Below are 6079 nucleotides of genomic sequence, written 5' to 3'. Positions count from 1 at the left end.
GAAGTAAGAAATGGTGGACCTTGAAAATAACTTCAGGTTTTCTCAATGCACAAAATATAGTCAAACACTGTTGCAGTTAAATATTTCACCCCTTGTTCTCCCTGCATGACCTACAATAATAATCTGCTTTGTGTTGATATTTACTGCTGTGTTGCTGACAATTACCTGAAAGAGAAGTTGGGGCACTTCACTGGACTGGAAAAAGTTTAGCTACATCAGAAAGCAGGTCTAATTAATATATAAAAAGCTAGGTTGACTCACGCATGCGCGATACATATAGAGCTCTCACTGGCGCTAATCGCATGTGTGTGTTTTGATCTGTCATTGTCAATCATGAATTTGGTTGACATTTCTATTATAGAGAAGGAGCAAATAGTGATATTAAAATATTTCTTCTAATTAATTTCCTTTCAATGTGCACGAATCTGTGCACTGGGCCACTAGTAAATAAATAAAACATGGACAGTAATTCCCACCTAAAAGGATCCAAACACCAAGCACTGGGCTTGGCCCATAAAAGATGCTCGGTAAATGGTGACCAATATTATTCTCTTGAAATGTGAAACAAAGAGGCAAGTATGAAGAAAGCCACTTGGTCAACAGGTATTGCTCACTCACCACCATGCCGGTGACAAGGTGCCTGCTCCATGGCCCGTGAAATCACTTTAGGGAAAAAGACGACTAAAAACCAGAGTGAAAGGGCCTGAGAATGTCTGAACTGTGTTTGGAACACCCTAAAAACAAAGTTTCACTTGATCTGACTCATTACTGCATCTGTGCTAGCGAGGGTGGTCTCTCTGCTGCCATTGAGAAAAAGGTAAAAGCATGAAACATATTTTCATACAGAGCACGTTCCTGCCAAACTAAGTGATTTCATTGTCTAATGCTCTGGTCTTCCGGTGACCCAGCACGGCCTGCCCCACCCAGAAGGGGGGTCGAAACAGGGAAACTCAGGATCCCAGATGGATCGATAGATTAAGATCAGGAAAAGGATCCAACATGAGCGGACGAAAGGAGGTCTGATACTTTATGGTAAATACTTGGCCTGGTAAGAGAACGGGGCATGAACAAAGCCATTCTATATGACAGGCCTGTTCTGAGAAGAGCGCTTTAGCTTCTAAAATAATCTGATGGCATCATTGAGTTTGCTCCAATCAGAGAACGTTTGGTGTGACTTTCATATAAAAAAGCCAATTGTGCCCTATGATGGGATGAGCTCTGGCTTCATTCAGCTTCTAGCCCAGAGGGGTGAAACCGCATGGTGGCCCTTCTCTGCTGTGAACCCAACATTCCTTCTTATAACTCACATTTTTTATATTTTTACTTATAGCTTGTATTTTCATAATTAGCAATAGTTTAGTACTAGTTGGATCTGTTCAATATCTCCTATAGTAACCTGGTAAGGAATGTATACAGACCCTAGCTGGTTTGGCTCAGGGGATAGAGCGTTGGCCTGTGAACTGAGGGGTTCCAGGTTTGATTCTGGTCAAAGGCATGAACACCCAGTAGGGAGTGTTCAGGAGGCAGCTGATTGATGTTTCTCTCTCATTGATGTTTCTAACTCTCTATCCCTCTCCCTTCCTCTCTGTAAAAAATTAATAAAATATATTTTTAAAAAGAAATGTATACATATACAACCTACCTACACTCATAATTTTTAAAATATATATATTTTATTGATTTTTTACAGAGAGGAAGGGAGAGGATAGAGTTAGAAACATCGATGAGAAAGAAACATCAATCAGCTGCTTCCTGCACACCCCCTACTGGGGATGTGCCCACAACCAAGGTACATGCCCTTGACCGGAATCAAACCTGGGACCCTTCAGTCCACAGGCCGACGCTCTATCCACTGAGCCAAACTGGTTAGGGCTACACTCATAATTTTTAAAAAATTAATATAATGCTTAGCTATAATCCATAGAGGAAATAAAGGTAATGTATTATAAGGTCATACGTTTGGAGGCGGGTAAAGCAGTGGCATCAGGAGGGAATAACGCATTGCCTATCCCCACAGGTAGAATCACCATGACCACGAAGCCGCAAATGGCGCTGACTGGGGTGTGGGCTGAGTTGGGGACTCAGACAGCGGGAACGGGGGTGCTGTGGGATGCTCTCACTTCCCCAGATGGTGCGACCTCTTGGGAACGCTCCAGAAAGAAACAAAATACAGTCAAACCTCTATCCCCTGTTTGCACAGGAGCAGCGTTCCTGGAAAACCCACGTACATACAATTCCCAAGAGGCTTCGTGTTCACACAAAAGTGAACTGAGGCCTCGACCTGCACCGCCCAGTTCAGTGGCCACAAGCCGCTGGCCATTTGCAATGTGGCTGCTCTGGATGTTGTCAACTGGACTATTATTATTTTTAAAATTTATGTGAGGAAGTTATATAGTAGCCAGTAGTATGCATTTAAGGAGAGAATTTTTCCTTAATAACATTTGTTTTAAATATATATTTTTATTGATTTCAGAGAGGAAGCTAGAGGGAGAGAGAGAAAAACATCAATGATGAGAAAGAATCATTGATCGGCTGCCTCCTGCATGCCCCCTACCAGGGATCGAGCCCACAACGCGGGCCTGTGCCCTTGACTGGAATCAAACCTGGGACCCTTCAGTCCACAGGCCGACGCTCTATCCACTGAGCCAAACTGACTAGGGCTGGACTGACAATTATTAAAAAATAAGTAATAAATCTCATTAATAATGTTTATATTGATTATATGTTGAAATAATATTAGTATTTTGGATATACCAAATTAAATAAAATACATCACCTAAAGAATTTTACTTGTCTCTTTTTTACCTTCTTACTGTAGCTGCTAGAACATTTTAAATGTGATACGTGACTTGCACGGATACACAGGCTGAGTTTGGTGGGACTTTGGAAAGTCTCCTTGGGCGCGGGACCAGCCCTCACTCTGGAATTATCTGGCTCACAGCACAGTCTCTCAGACCCCTGGCCGTCACCACTGACTCCAGTCGTGGCGACAGCCAAAACCACCTTCATCTCTCACCAAAACACCCTCCTGGGAGGGGCATGGCACCACCCTTTGACTGGTTGGCGCTCTCGCCTCCTTGCCCACCTCCCAGTCTCTGTGCCCGGCTCTGGGCCTCACACTCCGTGCTGCAGCAGCCTGAACTCTGTGGGCACACCCTCACCTCGGAGTGCCCCATTCCCCTGTGACGACTGTTCACCAAGCTAATTCATCAGCTGCCCCATCAATCTCAATACACTTAAAAGGGTTCAGATCATACCAAGTACGTTCTCAGATCACAATGGAATTAAATTAGATCCAATAATTCAATGTAATTGAGCAATAGATCACTTTAGAGGGAAATGTATAATTTAAATGCAAACAATAGAAAAGCCAGTAAGTTCAAAACCAGTGATCTAACTAAGAAGCTAGGAAAAGAACAGCAATAAACAACAGAAAAAATAACAAAGCCCACAGTTGGTTCTTTGAAAAGACTAGAAAAATTGTTAAACTGGCAATACTAATGAAGAAGAAAATACAAATAACCAATATTAGACATGCATAAACTATCCACAGGTTCTTTAGATATTAAAAGGACAATAAGAAAATACTGAAATAATTTTATACCAATAAATTCAACAACTTAGATGAACTGGAAAAATTCCTTGAAAGACACAAATTCTCCTAACTGACTCAAAAAGAAATGGAAAATTGGAATGGTCCTATATATATTAAATATAGGGTATCCCCAAAATGTATATACACACTAAAAGGAAAAAAATCAAATGATCACTAAAAAAAAAAATAAATGAAATTCAACATGTATTAATAATTTTTAAAAACTCTCACCAAACTAGGAAACTTCCTTAACTGGATAAAGGGCAACTATGGAAAACCTGTAGCTAATAACATATTGACTGGTGAAAAACTCAATTCTTTCACCCTAAAACCAGGAACAAGGTCAGACTGTCTTGTACTGGAGGTCCTAGCCAATATATCCTATATAATAAAAGGGTAATATGCAAATTGACCCTAACAGCAGAACAACTAGGAATGACTGGTCACTATGACACACACTGACCACCAGGGGGAAGACACTCAATGCAGGAGCTGCCCCCTGGTGGTCAGTGCGCTCCCACAGGGGGAGCTCTGCTCAGCCACAAGCCAGACTGACGGCTGCCAGCACAGCGGTGGTGGCGGGAGCCTCTCCTGCCTCCTCAGCAGCGCTAAGGATGTCCGATTGCATCTTAGGCCTGCTCCCTGCTGGCAAGTGGACATCCCCCAAGGGCTCCCGGGCTGCCAGAGGGATGTCTGACTGTCAGCTTAGGCCTAAGCCAGCAGGTGGACATCCCCTGAGGGGTCCAGACTGTGAGAGGGCACAGGCTGGGCTGACGGACCCCCTCCCCCGAGTGCACAAATTTTTGTGCACCGGGCCTCTAGTTAAATAATTATAAAGGCATCAGATTGGAGGGAAGAAGTACAATTGTCTCTATTTGCTGACACAATGATGTACATAGAAGCTTCTAAAGAATAAAAAAATACTACTAGAACTAATAACATTTATCAAGATTGCAGGATACAAAGTCAAAATACAAAAGTAATATTTCTGTGAGCCGGCAAAAACACTTGGAAATAAAGTTTAAAAAATAGCATTTTCAATAGTATCACAATACATAGACTATTGAGGCTACATCTGATGAAAAATATGAAAGCCCAAGTGAAAATGATAAAAAAAATTGATGACATTTAAAATGATCTAAATACATGAAGAGAGATATCTTGTTCACAAATTACACTAATCAACACTGTTGTTTATGCTTCCAAAAATGACCCAGAGCTTCCATGCTGCCCCCAGGCCTTCTGCATTGTATTCGGAGAAGCGAAGCGCCTGAAGAGCCACAGTTACGTTTGAAAAGGAGGAATGCTGGTGCCAGGTTGCTCTCGTTTGCTCCAGCCGCCAGTAAAAATACCGCATTCTATTGGACGAGGGCCCGCGTGACGACCTCGGTTAACCCTAACTACCCCCTGAAAGGCCTGTTTCCTGATGCAGTCACATGGGGGTGAAGGCTGGATCTGGGGGGAAGACGATTCAGTCTATAACATGGATCTCACCCCTGAAGTCCGACCCAGCTCGTCTGGGGACCCTGGTCCTGCTGAGAACCCCCGAGCCAGGCCAGGTCCCGCCCGTGTGAGCTGAAGTCACGCTGGAGTCACAGAGCCATCGGGGCCCTGCTAACACCCACCGATGGATGGCACCGCTGGACACCCCGAGGGCCTGCCTGGTCCTGGGGTCAGCGCCACCTCAGGCCGGAGTGACGCTCACTAAACAGAAGCGTTAGGCACTCTGCTCACCCCCCACCCAGCCAGGCTCTCCCCAACCCTCTGCCCGCGGACACGCCGGCTGTGGGAGGCACAGCACAGACCCGGGGCCCATGTCAGCGTGAGGCTTATTCACTGTAAAGGCCCCGTGCGTCTGCCGTCTCTGTGGGTGTGTACCCACCCAGGGCGATTTCATGATGACCTCGCCACCTCCTGCTTCCTCCACAGCCACCGCCATGAGGTCACACAAGAACCACGGGCGTCCTAAACACGTAGGATGTGACCACAGTCAGCTTCCCCTTCGGTTGCTTCCTCAGGATGAGACTGTTTGGGGGCCAGTGAGGTGAAACTGGCAGGAGACACGGGGGAAGGTGTGTGTGTGTGTGTGTGTGTGTGTGTGTGTGTGTGTTCCAGCACCACTTTGTCTGAGCCCCGTGTGTGTGTGTGTGTGTGTGTGTGTTCGTGTTCGTTCCAGCACCACTTTGTCTGAGCCCTGGCTCCCGGCCTGTGCTCTCCCTTCTTTTATGCTTGGCAAGCCCCTCCCCGGCCCCTTCCCTCCAAGCCTGGCTCTGTCTCCTCACATGAGCAGACTTGGAGCTGCTCCAACCCCCCCTCCCCAAACTGTCCACAGTGCAGCTCCAGTCCAGAGGAGGCCCGGGCAGGGAGAGAGGCAGGGAGGCAGGGAAGGAGGGAGGCAGGGAGGGAAGAGGGAGGCAGGGAGGGGCTGGGGAGCAGAGGGAAGGGCAGGCCACAGAGCACCAGGGCCAGCTCCCCCTCCCGCTC

This window comes from Myotis brandtii, unplaced genomic scaffold (genome assembly GCF_000412655.1).
Source record: "Myotis brandtii unplaced genomic scaffold, ASM41265v1 scaffold147, whole genome shotgun sequence".
Lineage (NCBI taxonomy): Eukaryota > Metazoa > Chordata > Mammalia > Chiroptera > Vespertilionidae > Myotis > Myotis brandtii.
Note: the sequence above shows the minus strand (reverse complement) of the source record.